General features: G+C 41.9%; 1 pseudogene; it reads right to left on the bottom strand.

Moving 5' to 3' along the window:
• Positions 1–3,144: 3,144 nt before the first annotated feature.
• Positions 3,145–17,861, bottom strand: LOC146625975 (uncharacterized; annotated as a pseudogene).
• Between the last annotated feature and the right edge of the window lie 861 nt (positions 17,862–18,722).

Below are 18,722 nucleotides of genomic sequence, written 5' to 3'. Positions count from 1 at the left end.
TTACATTTCTTCTGTTTACATTATAACACTCAGCTTACTGGGCTACAATAACTGTCTTTGATGTAGAGGAACAGCAACAAGCACTGGTACCCTGGCTGCAAACAGAGGCTCACCATACTTTGAGGAAATGTAAGTAAAACCTATAGACTATTAAAAGTAATGCATTACAGAATAAAGTTACATTGAAACCAAGCACCATTGTTTTTCTTCTGACATTACCAATAAATCTGATGTGTCACATGGCCCTCTTCCTATTGAAAAAACAAAAGTTGCATCCAAGATGGCCGACTTCTAAATAGCCACTATGGTCACCTCCCATCTTGATGAGTTTGCTCCCTCACATATACTAATATGCCACAAACAGGACTTTAATATCACCAACCATTCCCATGTTATTACGGTGTATCCATATAAATGGCCCACCCTGTCTTTACATGTAACATTGTCATGAAGAAAAAATGTCAAAAGCAACCACTGGCCCCCGTGCATCTTCACTTTATAAAATTTGGCCCTTTTTACAAAAAGTTTGGACACCTGTGCTGTGCATAAAGCAGGGGTGTCAAACGTACGGCCCCCGGGCCGGATCAGGCCCACAAACGGGTTTAAAACGGCCCGTGAGATGATTTTGTAAAGTATAAAAATGAGCAGCAATTTTTCAATAAAGAAGCTGCTGTTCCAATTGTGTCCATTGGATGGCGCAATAGCAATTGTGAGCTACTTTGTTTTGCCCGCGAAATTTAAACCTGATGTGCTTTGGCACCCTTATTGCCCCAATATGTCTCTGTCAAAAAAGAGAAAAGTGGATGCAGAGTGCAGAGTGTTCCAAGAAAAATGGTCATCCTCCTATTTATTCACAGAAGTGAATGGGAAAGCTGTATGTTTGGTGTGTTCCCAGCATGTTGCAGTGCTGAAAGAATATAACCTCCGTCGCCACTATGTGAGTCTTCATGCCGACAACTTTCAAGGACAGCGGAGAAGAGAGAAGGTGAATGAACTGTTGGCGGGTCTGAAGAAACAGCAGTCTGTGTTTACTCACAGCTGAGACATCAGTGATGCTGCAGTGAAAGCTAGCTACCTCATTGCTAACGACATTGCACTAGCTTCAAAACCATTTAGTGAGGGTGAATTTGTAAAAACATGTATGATGAAGGCATCGGAGATTGTGTGCCCTGAAAAGCGCCAGGCCTTTGCAAATATCAGCCTGACAAGAAACACAGTTGCCGACAGGGTTTCTGATCTTTCAGCGGATTTGGACAGCCAGTTGAAGCCAAAAATAAAGTCATTTATTGTGTTTTCAGTTGCAATTGATGAAGGCACGGACATTACAGATGTTGCACAACTGGCAATTTTCATCCGCGGAGTTGATGACACATTGACCGTCACCGAGGAGTTCGTGGAGTTGGTACCGATGACAGATACAACGACCGCAGCTGATATTTTCACTGCACTCGTCGGCGCGCTGGACAGGGTGGACTGGTCGCGCGCTGTTAGCCTGGCTACAGATGGTGCGCCCTCAAAGCAGGCGTTGTAAAAAAGTTCAGAGATAAAGTGCAATCTGCAAATGGAGGACGTGATTTTTGGACTTTTCACTGTATTTGGCACCAGGAGGCTTTGTGTTGCAAGTCACTGAAAATGGATAACGTCATGAAGGTGGTCATCCAAACTGTTAATTTCATCCGATCCAGAAGCCTCAATCACCGTCAGTTTGACAGTCTTCTCAGAGAGAAAGACCACATCTATGGCCTGCCATGCCACACTGAGGCAAGATGGTTGAGCCGAGGTGCTGTGCTGAGGCGTTTCTTTGATTTACGAGAAGAAATTGAACAGTTTATGGAAGAAAAGGGCAAACCAGTGTTAGAATTTCATTCCGCAGAATGGATGCAGCACCTTGCATTTATGGTGGATGTTACAGAGCACCTGAATAACTTGAACAAACAGCTGCACGTTGTCACGCAGTATTATGACAGCATACGTTCTTTCAAGTTGAAGCTGTTATTGTGGGAGACGCAGCTCGCTGGTGGTGATGCAGCTCACTTCCAAAGTGTGGCAGATATGAAGCGGTTTAAAGATAAAATAACGGGACTGTTACTAGTTTGAGCAACGATTTCAGATTTTTGGTGAACTGGAGAAAGACTTCAAAGTTTTTTGCTCGCTGTTCACCGTGAATCCCTTTGATCTGCCTGTCAGGATCCAACTTGAAATAATAGACTTGCAGTGTGACTCGGATTTGAAGGGCAAATTTGCCGCAGCTGGCTTGAACACATTCTATCAGAATCTCTTGCCAGGTTACCCCAACTTGACAGCCCTCGCTGCAAAACTGTTGTGCATGTTCGGAACCACGTATCTTTGTGAGCAAGTTTTCTCTGTAGTGAGCATAAATAAAACAAAACTGCGCTCAAGGCTCACGCACAGGCACTCGAATCACATCCTGAAGTTAGCTGCCGCTCAGGATGTGAAGCCTGATATTGATGAGCTGGTGAAAGCTAAAAGATGCCAGGTATTAGGAGTCAAATAAACTATGCAACCCCACTGAAAGTGCTGCATGAGACACCCTGATGTAGTTCTGTGATCTGTGATATACTTCTGTGAATCACTGAGGCACTGTGTGCTTGTGTGTTCTTAGTCCTCAGAATTTTCAAATAACTTGAGGTGTTTTGTAATTAATAGCTATGTTGTGCCTGTACTATTTTGAACATACTGTCCACAGGCTCTAGCTTTATTTTTATGTTGATCGTATTAAAACAAAGAAAACAATTTGAACTTGTTGTTTTTAAGTTAGTATATACAATGATTTTACCAGTCCGGCCCACTTGAGAATAGACTTTTCTCCATGTGGCCCCTGAACTAAAATGAGTTTGACACCCCTGGCATAAAGTTTTTATGTCCTGTTGAGATTTGAAAATTACAAATAATTTAAATAATGAATCAGAACAAGTGCAACTGTAAATCCTCAAATATGGATACAAAGTTACAGTAATGATTGTTCTTAGTTTGAAGACTTATTATGTTCTTTACTGACGTTTTCAAAATTCCAGTAGATGCCATTGAGTCCAGTAGAATTACTACATGCGAACATAATTTAATGAGCAGAGTTGATCCAAACAGTCAGTCTTAAATTAGAAGACAAGAATATACATACATACCTCACAGTAACTGCACTTGCAGAGTTTCTTCCTGGTGTGGATCTGTTGGTGTTCTTTCAGGTAACGTGGAGATTTAAAAGTCTTCTCACACAGGTCACATTTATAAGGTCTCTCCTCAGTGTGGGTAAACTTGTGGTTTTGTAACCGTGCATGTGTTGTAAACAGTTTGCCACACTGATCACAGCACCAAACGTCATGTCCAGTGTGAATGCGGAGGTGTTTATTTCGGGTCTCTACACGACTGAAAGTTTTTCCACAAATGTCACAGCTGTACGCCTTAATTCCAGAGTGGGTAACCTGATGACACTGTAACTGGCTACTGCGAGCAAAAGTTTTACCACACTGATCACAGGTGAACGGTTTAACTCCACTGTGGACAAACTGGTGTGCTTTTAAGTTTCGAGGTTGGGCAAAAGATTTCCCACACAAGTCACAGGTGTATGCTTTAACTCCACTGTGGATGAGTTGGTGTGTTTTTAAGCTTCCAGTGTGGGCAAAAGATTTTCCACACAAGTCACAGTTGCATGCTTTAACTTCACTGTGGATGAGTTGGTGTCTTTTTAAGTTTCCAGGATCAGTAAAAGATCTTCCACACTCGTCACAGTTGTACACTTTAACTTCACTGTGGATGAGTTGGTGTGTTTTTAAGTTTCTAGGATCAGTAAAAGATCTTCCACACTCGTCACAGTTGCATGCTTTAACTTCACTGTGGATGAGTTGGTGTCTTTTTAAGTTTCCAGGATCAGTAAAAGATCTTCCACACTCGTCACAGTTGTACACTTTAACTTCACTGTGGATGAGTTGGTGTGTTTTCAAGTGTTTAGAACAGGCAAAATCCTTCCCACACTCATCACAGCTGTATGTTTTCTCTCCCTTTCTTCTGTGAGGTTTGTCGGCCTCCTGAGAGCGCTGACTTCTCGCTCCATGTTGGTCCTGCAGTGACAGAGATACAAACAGAGGCAGTGAGTGAAATGCAGTCGTGGAACAAACTGAAACTCCATTAGTGGAATCAAAGATGTCAACAAACACATTGTAGGTGTGTTACCACCAGAGATGGGCAGTAACGCGTTACTTGTAACGAGTAAAGTAAGGGATTACTATTGCAAAAACGGTAATTAGATTACCGTTACTTTCCCGTAGGAACGCTGCGTTACTGCGTTACTAAAACTGTGATTTTTTGCCAGAATGTCTCATGACAGTGACGTAAGCGAGTGCGACGTTCGTGGCAACAGCTGTGTGCAGATCAACAATGAATAATATATCGAGTGTGGGAGAGAGTATGAGCGTGCAGCGTTTAAAGCGTGGAAGTACTGACCTTACTTTGAGTTTGATTCCATAAAAAGTGACAAAAACATTAGCGTCCATCGTGCGTGGGAAGAAAACTTATTTTTTACAGCGAAAAAACCCCTAAACTTCCAAACAAGCACCGAGTGCACAACGACGTAATGGGAAACTCACAGAGAAACTCGCGGATTCTTCCACTGACCGCTGCGGCACACCTGCACCAGGGCAACCCTCCGCCTACCCCAGTCCTGCTATACAGGTGAAAATAGAGCAACAGGACCGCTGAGTCTTTGACTTTATTTATTTTCTGCTGTGTTTTACTTGCATCTATTTGAAAGAGTGAGTGTAAACAAAAAAAATATTTTATTTTATGTGCTGGAATGTGCAGAAAATAGGTTTAAATGTTAAACTCATTTATTCAACTCAGAGAATGTTGCAGATAATTACATTTTTGCTTGATGCATAAAGTTAAAAGATTAAAACTAATAAAACAAGTTTAAAAAAGAGACTTTTCCATTTGATTACATTTTGTATGATGGATTATGCAGAAAAAGTAGAATTGGGCTGAAAGATCTATCGCTTTATCACCTCTTCAGGTTGTAAATCGTGTTTTTAAAAAGTAACTAAGTAACTAAGTAATTAATTACATTTGAAAATAAGTAATGAGTAAAGTAATGAGATTACTTTTTGGGGGAAGTAATCAGTAATTAGTTACTGATTACTTTTTTCAAGTAACTTGACCAACACTGGTTACTGCCACCTTCTGCTGATATTATCACATTACAATTATGAGCTACAATGAGAGTTGTAACCTGCACACAGTTTCAATAACAGAGATATTTTTGCTCACCTTTTGGGTTGAAGTCATTGTTTCCTCTGTAGTGGCTGAGCTGAGTCTAAATGGCTCGTCTCCTCCTGATGATCAGCTGGAACAAAAAATATATTTATATGTATTTCATCCTTGACCAAAAGAAGCTGAGATGGAAAGCTCAAATCCACTCAAACTAAATATCTTCAGTCAGTGTGTCAGCCTCCAGTTAACGACAGTGATGAGAAACTGCACTACTGAACCTCCACTGACTGAATAACTTTAGTTTGGTGCTTCATTTGAACCTCATAGATTTTATTAAACAAATTGGATAAAAACTTTGAAAAACTGAAGGTGAGCTGATAGTAAGAGGGTCATCATCTGACACTAGGGCTGCCACGATTAGTCGGCTAGTCACAATTACGTCGAAAATCAAAATCGTCGACGAGTCGTTTGAAGCTTTGTAAGATCCCAAAAGACGCAGGAATAAGTAGTAGGATTTAAGAGTGTAATAACAGACTGAAACAGAAGATGGCAGCACTGCATGTACAAGGATGCCAGCTGCCGTTAAACCCCGAAAGAGAGGTAGCTCTGTCCCAGAATTCATAGCGCAGCCCAGCCCAGTTTCCAACAATGGCAAATATTACTCTTATTATTCTTTCTGGGTCACAAAATAAACGTTTAACATATTTTCAGGTGAGAATGTAGCTGTGGAAACCTCAAATATCTGCTCACTTTATCAAGACACCACATATTTTCAATAGCTAGCCGGGGGCAAGGCTCACTAGAGCCCGTGGGAACACCGGACTCCCGGCAAATCGTTTTCAAACCCACCGCCGTCTTTCGCTACTCAGGTTAAACATGATATATAAGTCACTTAGATAACTTAAACATGTTATTGTTTGGCTTTTTTTTAGTATTTTATTTGTTCCTGAGTAAATCGGTTTGGCTGAGATTAAAGTTATAGTTTTGTTTTTTTTTTATAGCTGAATAAACGTCAAGCAGACAGCTGATTATCAGAAGTGTGAGATGCTCGAGAATATACTCCGGTGTCCCGTTATATTTTAGATAGCAAGGAGTTTATTAAACTTCACCGAAACAATCTGCAAATTTCATTAAAATTTGATAAACTATCATCTTGTCTTTATTTTTAGTTAGCACATACCTTAAACACTTACAGCTGTAAGCTAATGATAGTTATATAAGAGCAGATGCTGCTGGTGCAATAAGCTCCACGTTTTACGTCCAATGGATGCATGATCTGATTAGTCGACTAATCGCAAAAATAATTGGTGACTAGTCGACTATCAAAATAATCGTTTGTGGCAGCCCTACCTGACATTACGTCAAGATTCTTAGAGCATGTCATGGTTCACTTGATCCCTGCAAGCAGGCACAAACTGAAACTCTCGAAAGCTTTTGTGAAGACACTGAAGCAGTGGACTGATGAGGCTGTGGAGAATCTGCAGGTGTGTCTGGACTGCACCGACTGGCAGGTTTTCAGGATTGTTATTAACAGTTTGGATTATTATAGAGATGCTGTGACGTCCTGTGACATCAGCTTCTGTGAGGAAGCTGCACAGCATCACACACCAGGGTGAGTTAGAATAATGGCCAGCCCTGGTTCTCTAATATATTCATTGGGCTATAAAGCTGAAGACATGATCACTTCAATGAACCTGACGGAGGTGAGTACCACACTCTCAAAAACAAACTTAAGGCACACTTTGTAGTCAGAAGAAACATTATCTTTTAAACGTGAAAAGTTCAACCGAAGGCAGCAAGAAGTGGGAGAGATGGCAGATCGGTTTATTACATCCCTATATGCCTTGGCGTAGCATTGTGACTACGGGGCGCTGTACAGTGAAATGATAATTGACAGACTCGCTGTCGGAATGAGAGACAAGAGGCTCTCGGAGGAACTGCAAGTGGATGCAGAGCTCATGTTAGAAAAAGCAGTGATAGGGATTCCCCAAAGTGAGCTTGTTAAGAAGCACCAGCATCTTCTTAAAAACAACTTCAAGCAGGAGAATCCTTGCAACGTGGACATCATTAGCAAAGATAAAACATTTCAAACCAGAACAGACTGTGCCACAAAACACAGAGAGGAACATGAAACATGACACAAGGCAATGCAATCGATGTGGAAAGACAACACCTCACAGCAAAAAGCTGTGCCCAGCCAAAGAGGTAGTCTGCAATCAGTGTAAAAAGAAAGGTCACTATGCAAGAGTGTGCAGGTCGGGGGCACTGGGAGAAATATGGGCAGCAGGTGGTGACATTGAAGAGAGGGAAGTAGCACAGTAGCATCTGATAGAACTGAGGATGCATGGATGACTAAAAAAAAAGTTAACAATATAGACCTGTTGGCTCAAAATTGACAAAAGAGCGGATGTAACAGTCTTGCCTGAAAGAAAAAAGCAGTTACAAAAGAAAGCAGTTAGCAGTTACAGAGAAATTTACAGCTAACCTGAGTACTCCGGGCAACACTACAATACTGTGTATGTAGTAGCAGACCTGACACAAGGGTTACTTAGCTGCCCAACAAGTGTAGAGCTTGGGTTAGTGGACAGAATAGAAGCAGCGTCACTCCCTTCAGCAGAGGCAGTAAAGCAGCAGTTTCTGAAGCTACTTAGCTGTTTAGGACAAATGGAGGGGGAATACAAAATTGAGCTTAAAGCAGATGCTAAGCCATTTATCTGTTGACCCCAAAAAGGGTCCCACTTCCCTACTGCCCTAAAATCAAAAAGGAGCTAGCTTGTATAGAAGAGTTAGGGGTAATCTCCAGAGTGTAGCAGTCTACTGGACTGCTGTGCAGGAATCTTTCCAGTACCCAAACCAAACAGAGAAGAAGTGTGTGTATTGACTTGACCAAACGTAACAATTCTGTGAAAAGAGAAAGACACATGTTGCAATCAGTATAGCACACCGTAGGACAGCTAGAAGGCACAAAGTTCTTCTCAAAACTCGATGCTAACTCAGAATTGTGGAAAATACCTTTTTCCAAGCAGTCAGCTCTTTTCACAACCTTCATCACGCCATTTGGAAGGTATTGTTTCAATAGACTCTGTTTCAGCATATCTTCAGCTCCTGAGCATTTTCAAAAATGAATGTCTCAAGTCTTGGAGGGGCTGGACGAAGTTGTCTGCCAAATGGATGACATTTTGGACACACAGGCCCAGCACGACAAGAGACTAGTCGCAGTCCTTGTGTGGTTCACAAAAGCAGGTGTGACATTGAAAAGTGAGAAATGCGACTTTGCAAAAACCTTGATCAAGTTCCTTGGACAGATCATTGACAGTACAAGCGTCAAAGCAGACCCAGAAAAAGTGAACATGGTCAGCAACATGGAGGCACCCACCGATGTAAGTGGAGCGAGACAATTTCTGAGAATGGTTAATCATCAAGGCAATGTTTCCCCACCAAGCAGAAAAAACACAGCTATTGAGAGAACTACTCCGTAGCAAAAAAGTACTGTTGGAGTGAGGCTCAACAAACAGTGTTTGACAGCATTAAGTCAGTACTGAGTACCTGGCAGTCTACAGTCCCAAAGCACAAACAACAGTATCAGCCTTAAGCATCCTCCTATGGACTGGGAGCAGTGCTACTTCAGAAACAAGAGGAAGACTCAACCAAGGTAGTGACCTTCACTTCAAAAGCATCAACCCCCACACAACAAAGATATACTCAAATAGAGAAGGAGGCATTAGCCGTTAGGGCTGCCAGGATTTGTCAACTAGTCACGATTACTTCGACTATTAAATTTGCTGACAACTAATTTAATAGTTGACGCATCCTTTGAAGCTTTGTAAGATCCTGAAAGACACAGGAATACGTAGGATTCAAGAGTGTACTAACGGACTGAAACAGAAGATGGCAGCACTGCATCTACAAGAATCCCAGTTGCCGTTAAACGCCAAAGAAGAAGAAGCAGTTTCCAGTATCGTAGGTGATAACAAAGGCTGTCCAAACTAGAAGACTTCTCCAAATGCAGTCGACAAATGCGTGCTTCATTTCACTAGATTTGAAGGATGGGTCAGGTGTATTCTTCGTGACCAGCCTATCCCAGAATTCATAGCGTGGCTCAGCCAATTCCAGTTTTCAACTATGGTGGCAGCTACTTAGTTTTAATTGTGTGAATGCCATACGGCATTCACACAATTAAAACAGCAGAAGTGTGAACGATTGTGTTCCTGTTTCTCTTTATTCTTTCTTGTGTGAATGCAGCAGCTTTCAGGAAAAAAATCAGCTTCTACGCAGTGTTTTTTCAGCGGTTTCTCCTTCTTCTGCTGTTTTCAGATTCCACTACACGGCATTCACACTGGATTTTCGCAGGAAATGCAACTTTTCTAGTTCTACCTTATTCTAGTTGCTCAGACATTTGCTGGTTAACTACTCCCTCAGTTTTCATCTGATTTTCACCATTCACACTTTAAACTGTTCTGCTCCTTCTGCTAATGCCTGCTATATCTTTTGGTGCACATAACTTTTATACTTTGAGATATTAAGCTTTTTGTGCAATTTTTTGGCCCACTTTGCTGAATGAGACCACATTATCAGTGTGATCACCAGTTTTTCTTGCACAAGTATTTGGCCCCTTGAACTTTGACCCATTTTGTCCCATTACAGCCACAAACATGAATCAATTTTATTGGAATTCCACATGAAAGGCCAATACAAAGTGGTGCACTTGTGAGAAGTGGAACAAAAATCATACATGATTCCAAACATTTTTTTTTTTTTTTTTTTTTACAAATAAATAACTGCAAAGTGGGGTGTGCGTAATTATTCAGCCCCCTGAGTCAATACTTTGTAGAACCACCTTTTGCTGCAATTACAGTTGCCAGTCTTTTAGGGTATGTCTCTACCAGCTTTGCACATCTAGAGACAGAAATCCTTGCCCATTCTTCTTTGCAAAACAGCTCCAGCTCAGTCAGATTAGATGGACAGTGTTTGTGAACAGCTGTTTTCAGATCTTGCCACAGATTGTCGATTGGATTTAGATCTGGACTTTGACTGGGCCATCCTAACACATGGATAGGTTTTGTTTTAAACCATTCCATTGTTGCCCTGGCTTTATGTATAGGGTGGGTGCCCTGCTGGAAGGTGAACCTCCGCCCCAGTCTCAAGTCTTTTGCAGACTCCAAGAGGTTTTCTTTCAAGATTGCTCTGTATTTGGCTCCATCCATTTCCCCATCAACTCTGACCAGCTTCCCTGTCCTTGCTAAAGAGAAGCACCCCCAGAGCATGATGCTGCCTCACCATATTTGACAGTGGGGATGGTGTGTTGAGAGTGATGTGCAGTGTTAGTTTTCAGCCACACAGTGTTTTGCATTTTGGCCTAATCTTTTTGTATAACTGGAAAATGCCAAGTATGGACAGTTGTTGTGAGATACCAAATCTCCTTTTCAAAACACTGAAAATTACCTCCATTATATTTTCCCACCAATTCCGAAGTCCCGAACAGCTCCATAAGATATGTAAAATCGAAACATTTTGACCATCACATCTCCAACATTCGTCCGTAGAGGCCAGGTTCCATTTATACAATTGTTGCGGTGTTCGATGCCACCAATGGATTATTTTAAGTTGAATAAATCTACTGCCTGTTTCTTTATAACTAGTATTAACATTTTGAAAACATGAATCCCATTCAACTGAAGATATGGCCAATGCCATGTCCTGGGCCCAGTAGCCCTTAACTTTAAGGAGAGGGTCAGCCGACCGTTCTTGCGATAAATGATAAATCTTAGAGGTAATGGTCTTGAGAGCAGGACTTCCACAGGGCTGCCCACAGGACAGGTTCCCAACCACTTTGATAATGAACTATGTATTTGGACATATCTCCAGAATTGATTACGCTGCAACTTATATAATTCCACAATTTTATCAAAGCTTAAAAAACATTTAGTCCCACAATCAAATAAATCTGATACATTAAGGATGCCTGCCTTACACCACTGTAACCAGTCAACCGATGTCCCTCCAATTAAAATTATTTTATTTCCCCATAAGGATGCCGAAGGAGATTTAATAAAGTCCCAGCGACCCACCCTATGTAATTTACACCACAATGTCTTTGCATTTGCAATTATAGGATGGGTACGTTTATGACTGGTATCAAACAGCTCCCTCCAAGGAGAAATACCGCCATTAACTTCCGTCTCCATATGGGACCAGATGGGTTTAACTGGTGCAGTAGGTAACCAAGCTCTAAGTCGTTTCACATTCATCACCCAATAATACCACTGGAAATTAGGCAATGAAAAACCTCCTTGTTTTGTACTCGCTTGAAGTTTCTTAATACTTAAACGATGTGGTGAGCTACCCCAAAGAAACTGCCGAATCAAAAAATCTAGATCTTTGAAATACTTATCTGGAATGTGTAATGGAATATTGGATAAAATATAAAAGATCATGGGTGCAGTCATCATCTTAATACAACTCATTTTACCACATATTGTGAGACGTATTCCGGACCATCTACCAAATTCCATTTTTATTCTTTCAAACATTGGCTCCATATTTGCTCAGACCATCTTAGTGTAATCTGAGGTCATTTGTATCCCCAAATACCTCAAACCATTCACAGACCACCCAAACTCCCACTGTTTAAATAAAGTATGAGGGCAGTGTCCTGACATAGGCATTGCCTCTGATTTATCCCAGTTGACGCAATACCCTGAAAGCAGCGTAAAGCTTTCTATACATTCTAATAGGGCTGGAATTGACTTCCCAGACTGGGTCATAAGTAACAACATATCATCTGCAGTGTTGGTCAAGTTACTTGAAAAAAGTAATCAGTAACTAATTACTGATTACTTCCCAAAAAAGTAATCCCGTTACTTTACTGATTACTTATTTTCAAAAGTAATTAATTACTTAGTTACTTTTTAAAAACACGATTTACAACCTGAAGAGGTGATAAAGCGATAGATCTTTCAGCCCAATTCTACTTTTTCTACATAATCCATCATACAAAATGTAATCAAATGGAAAAGTCTCTTTTTAAAACTTGTTTTATTAGTTTTAATCTTTTAACTTTATGCATCAAGCAAAAATTTAATTATATGCAACATTCTCTGACTGGAAGAAATTTTTTTTAATATTTAAACCTATTTTCTGCACATTCCAGCACATAAAATAAAATTTTTTTTGTGTTTACACTCAGTCTTTCAAATAGATGCAAGTAAAACACAGCAGAAAATAAATAAAGTCAAAGACTCAGCGGTCCTGTTGCTCTATTTTCACCTGTATAGCAGGACTGGGGTAGGCGGAGGTGTGCTCTGGTGCAGGTGTGCCGCAGCGGTCAGTGGAAGAATCCGCGAGTTTCTCTGTGAGTTTCCCATTACGTCGTTGTGCACTCGGTGCTTGTTTGGAAGTCTAGGGCTTTTTTTCGCTGTAAAAAGAATTTTTCTTCCCACGCACGATGGACGCTAATGTTTTTGTCACTTTTTATGGAATCAAACTCAAAGTAAGGTCAGTACTTCCACGCTTTAAACGCTGCACACTCATACTCTCTCCCGCACTCGATATATTATTCATTGTTGATCTGCACACAGCTGTTGCCACGAACGTCGCACTCGCTTACGTCATTGTCATGAGACATTCTTGCAAAAAAATCACGGTTTTAGTAACGCAGCGTTCCTACGGGAAAGTAACGGTAATCTAATTACCGTTTTTGCAATAGTAATCCCTTACTTTACTTGTTACTCGAAAAAAGTAATCAGATTACAGTAACGCGTTACAAGTAACGCGTTACTGCCCATCTCTGATCATCTGCATCTCATAGAAGCTTATGTTGACTATTAACCATCGAAATTCCAAATACGTCCGCACCTACACGGGTATTTTTGAAAACGCAGCTGTTTCGTCCACACGTAAACGGCGTTTCGAATCACCGAAAACAGATTTTTTTTAAAACTCATTTTTTTCTGTTTACGTGTGGACAAGGAATACAGAGGTCAAAGGTATGTGCCTTTTTTTCACGTCACGCTGTGCACCACGTTATTGTTTACAGGAGATGAATTGCAGAATGGCAGGTAGTCAGATTAACAGTATTTTGTCTCTATCTTCAGGTTTTACATTGGTTTTTTTTGTTTTTTTCTCCCCCTTTTCATACCGCTCTCCCCCTGCAATGGCTCTGTGACCCCCTAAGGGCGGGCCCCACACTTTGGGAAGGTCTGTCTTAAACAAATAATCCTACTCAACACAATCAAAAGCTTTAGCAGCATCCAGCGATAGGGCCACTTTTGGATATACTGAATCATATATATAATTTTTTCGCTATTACTACTTTTAATCGACCCACGAAGACCCTTGACAAGATTTTTTGGTCAGAATTCAGCAAAGATATGGGGCTCAACCACTTGGGTCTAAAGGGTCTTTCCCAGTTTTAGGAATAAATGTTATAAGTCCAGAGTGCATTGACTGAGGTAATGAGCCTACTTTAAAAGCCTCATTAAAAACATCAAGCAACAGGGGACTTAACATATCCTCAAATGCTCTATAGAAATCCAATGGTAACCCATCTAATCCTGGAGCTTTATTAAGTGGCATACTGTTAATTGCACGGGTAATCTCCTCCACTGTAATTGGAGCATCTATAATCTGCTGGTCAGTAGCAGAAAGCTGTGGCAGGTTTAAATCAGTAAAGAATGCTTCAAATTTCTGTTCATCTAAACTACCTCGTGTAGAATAAAGATTATTGTAAAAATGTTACCGTTTGGTAAATCGGTTTGGCTGAGATTAAAGTTACAGTTTTCACACAGCTGAATAAACGTCAAACAGAAAACTGGTTAAACAGAAGGGTAAGATGGTAGAATTTACTCCAGTGTCCTGCTATTTTTTAGACAGCAAGAAGCAGGAGGCTGAGGTTATTGAACTCCACAGAGGCAATCTGCAAATTTCATTAAAAGTTTAATAAACTGTCATCTTGTCTTTATTTTTGGTTAGCACATACTTTAAACACTATAAGCTAATGATAATTATATAAGAGCAGATGCATGCTGGTGCAAATAGCAGTTCATTTTCCATCCAATGGATGCATGACGTGATTATCGCAAAAATAATCTAGTCAACTATCAAAAGAATCATTTTTGGCAGCCCTATTAGCCATAACCTGGGCGTGCAAGTGATTTTCTCATCAGCATCAAGTTTCATGTTGTGACAGATCACAAGCCTTTAGAGCTACTTTTAGTCTCCAAGAACTTAGATGAACTACCGCCACGAGTACAAAGACTGAGAATGAGATTACCGTATTTTCACGACCATAAGGCGCACTTAAGTCTTAGATTTTCTTCAAAAAGTACGGCACGCCCTATAGCGCAGTGCGCCCTCTGTGTTGTAAGGAGGACGTAGTAGAGAACACCATGAGAACGCTAAAGGGTGAAGTGTGGGCGTTGATCGTATATACCAGACAATCGCACATACCTGTATAAAAGGACAGGTATGTGCATTATGCAGGACATCGTTGTTTTAACAACCCTGAAAATGGCAAAGAGACACGTTTATTAAGCACAGTTTAAACTGAAGGCAATCAGCTACGCGGAGGAACATGGAAATCGAGCAGCCGCGAGAGAATTTAAGATTAACGAATCGATGGTTCGCAAATGGAGGAAGCTAGAAAGCAAGCTCCGGCAGGTCAAGAAAACGCAGCTGAGTTTCCGCGGACATAAGGCGAGGTGGCCCAAGTTGGAGGAAAGACTCGAGCGGTGGATCATCGAGCAAAGAGCGAGCGGGAGAAGCGTTTCGACGGTCACCATTCGGCTAAAAGCAGTTTCACTAGCTGAAGAGATGAACATTGAACATTTCCAAGGAGGTCCGTCTTGGTGCTTTCGTTTCATGAAACGGTGCCATTTTTCCATCCGGACCAGGACTACGGTAGCGCAGCAACTTCCAGCGGATTATAAGGAAAAGCTGGCCATCTTCCGCTCCTACTGCAGCAAACACATCGGCGACAAACACATCCAGCCCAGCCACATCACAAACATGGACGAGGTCCCGCTCACTTTTGACATCCCGGTGAGTCACACTGTGGAGAAGAAGGGGACCAGCACGGTAACGATACGCACAACGGGGCACGAAAAGTCTTCTTTCACTGTTGTGCTTGGCTGCCATGCTAATGGACAGAAACTGCCGCCTATGGTGATTTTTAAGCGAAAGACTTTGCCTAAAGAGAAGTTTCCAGCAGGAATCATCATTAAGGCAAATGAAAAGGGCTGGATGGATGAGGAAATGATGAAAGACTGGCTGAGGGAGGTGTATGTAAGGAGACCAGGTGGTTTTTTCCACGCATCACCATCGCTCTTAATCTGTGACTCTATGCGTGCCCATCTCACAGCCGATGTGAAAAAACTTGTGAAGCAAATGAACTGTGAGCTTGCTGTCATTCTGGGAGGCCTGACAAAGGAACTCCAACCGCTGGACATCGGTGTGAACCGCCCATTCAAAGTAAGGCTGCGAGCGGCCTGGGAGCGATGGATGACCGATGGAGACCACAGTTTCACCAAGAGTGGAAGGCAGCGCCGGGCGAGTTACGCCACAATTTGCCAATGGATTGTAGATGCTTGGGCTAACATGTCTGCTGGCACTGTTGTTCGAGCTTTCGCAAAAGCCGGCATCATTTCCGAGGAGCCGCACGGCACGGAAAGTGACTCTGACAGTGAAGAAAGTGAACCTGGCATGTTTGATGGAGATTTAGCGCAGCTGTTCAATTCAGACACAGCGGATGAGGACTTCGATGGGTTTGATTGATGATAAAAATGTGAGTACCAAACTTTGTTTTGCTCCTGCTTTATTTTTAAATATGCACACTTGTATGCTTGTGTGTTGTTGATGATGACGATTACCGGTAATAGAAATGTGAGTAAGGTACCGAACTCAGGTTTGCTCCCGCTTTATTTTTAAATACGCATACGGTACTTGTATGCGCCCTATGATCCAGTGCGCCTTATGTGTGTGTTAAATACAGTAATGGCACACATAACTGAGACTGCGCCTTTTAGTACAGTGCGTCTTATGGTCATGAAAATACGGTAATGAGGTTCTCTTTCACCATCTCACATGTCATACACACAGCAACTGCAGACGTGCTGCCAGAGTGCCAGAAAGAGCGGTTTCTAACACGACATTAAGAGATGAAATGGACTTGTATGCACATCAGGCCTTCCTGAAATAGAGGACAGACAACAACAAATAAGACAGCAGCAACACAGAGATGAAACAATAAAACATGTCCAACTCTACTGCAAAATCTTTTTGACTGGAGTAACAGCCAGTATTTGGTTGTAGTGGACTATTTCTCAAGATACACAGAAATACCTGAGCTGTCTTCTAACACATCAGCAGCAATGATTGAACACTTAAAGTCCGTATTGGCACGCCACAGCATACCAACATAATTAAAGTCAGATAATGGCCCACAATTCTCCTCAGAACTCTTCCCAACGTTTGCTCTAGAGTGGGGCTTTGCCCACACCGCTTCCAGCCTGAGATTCCCTCAGAGAAACGGTGAGACTGAAAGAGAAATGAGAACAGTAAAAAGCCTTCTACAGAAAGCAGACCCATCTCTCACCATCATGGCATATTGCACCACACCACTTGCCAATGGACATAGCCCTGCAGAGATTCTAATGGGGAGGAAACTTCGTACCACAGCCCCTATACTTCCATCCTGCCTCAAACCAGGCAGGATAAACATCACTATGCTGAGAGACATAAAAAAGAAAAAAAGAGAGAGAGGAGAGATAGAAACAGTGGAAATGGTTCAACAACAGAGAGCACAAGACCTCACTGGACTACAACCAGGAGATCAAGTTTGGATCTGGGACATGAAAGAAAACGGGACAATATAAAGCAGAGCGGAATTCTCCACGATATTATCTCATTGAGACAATCCCCCACCCACCCAAGTCTCATATACCACCAAGTAACCAAACTACGGAAAGAAGATATCCTAGAAGCCAAATCACAACAACAGTCGCCTTGAGGATTTGGTGCTATATAAAAAAAAATATAAATATAACTGAATTGAATACTCAGAGGAGGGGTGTTATGGTAGGGACTAATTAAATGGTTCATGCAGCACCGTCTGGTGTTTTGTGTTGTGGCCTGCCAATAAAGGGACTCACTATGTTAAGACAGAGCTGTCCTTGTCTCATTAATACTGCTGCTATTATAAACCCCAGATCTACAAAAACAACGTGTTCATCCACAGCAGCTGGACAATAAAGTTATAGTGACCCTGATACTGCAGCAGATCGCTTTGACTTCCTGTTATCACTTCAAATAGAAACGAGGCTGTAGAGGTTTGGTGCAGGCAGAAAAACAGCTGCAGGGACAATGAAAAGACTTTTCTGCTCCAACTTCTCCCAGCATGCTGAGCTAATGATTAGTTGGTGTTTTTCTCCAAACACTCTCTCACTCTTCTCTCAACGTGTTCACAATAAACTGTGAACAGACACCGAGGAGAGCAGCAGAAGACCTCATTCAGGAGCTAAACTCAACATGAACTGAACTCACAGTAAAGTTAGCTCGGTGCTTACCTTTAGATGAGCCCACAAACCGAGAGAAACTCCGCGATGAAGCTGCAACTCTTTCCAAACACAGGAAACAGATCAGGGAGCAGAGACCCACGTGGTTCACGCTGATCGCAGCTACGAACCAGGAGACAAGGGTGGGCAGATCGATGCAGATATCGATCAGGACGTTGGTAGTGGTTTATGATCGATACTTTAGTTTGTTTCTCTCCTCTAAGTTCACTACTTTACTCCCGTTTCATGAAAAAGCAGCTCTCTCTGCTCGGCTCCTCTCGTGCACACACACTTTGCTCCGCCCTCTTCTCTTCTTCTTCTTCTTTGTGTTTAACGGCGGTTGGCAACCAACGTAAAGGAGCATTACCGCCTCCTACTGTTCCGGAGTATGGGTCAGACAGTGAGTTTACAATTTGTATCCAAAAAACAAAACAAAAAACAAAAACAAAAATTTCCCAATTCCCCGCTCCTTCAATCTATTCTGCAGAACTGACCTCTCCACATCATAACCCTTACACCGCAGTATTACATGCTCTACTGTCTCCATCTCCTCCTGGCACACTCCACAAAGCCCCGTCTCATGTTCTCCTATCATCTGTAGTGTTTTATTTAATGCACAATGTCCCAGTCTAAGCCTGGTAATAACCACCTCATCTCTCCTATTACCCCCATAAAACCTACTCACTGCCACCTCCTTCTTAAGATGATACAATTGCCTGCCCGTACTCCCTGAATCCCACCGCTTCTGCCACTCCTGAACAACCTGCCTCCAAACAATACCTTTCGCTTCAGATCCGCTGCTTGTAATTTCCATCTCAGTCCTATTTTTAGTCAACGCTCTTTTTGCCAACCTATCCACCTTTTCATTTCCACTGATCCCTACATGAGCTGGCACCCAAAGAAAGTGAATATTGCCACCACAACACCTTATTCTGCTTATAGTCTCCAGAATAC

The sequence above is a fragment of the Diplotaxodon limnothrissa genome, linkage group LG9 (assembly GCF_057381915.1).
Source record: "Diplotaxodon limnothrissa isolate DT_005_m linkage group LG9, D_limnothrissa_male_GT1.1, whole genome shotgun sequence".
Classification (NCBI taxonomy): domain Eukaryota; kingdom Metazoa; phylum Chordata; class Actinopteri; order Cichliformes; family Cichlidae; genus Diplotaxodon; species Diplotaxodon limnothrissa.
This window is presented reverse-complemented; position numbering and strand designations above follow the sequence as displayed.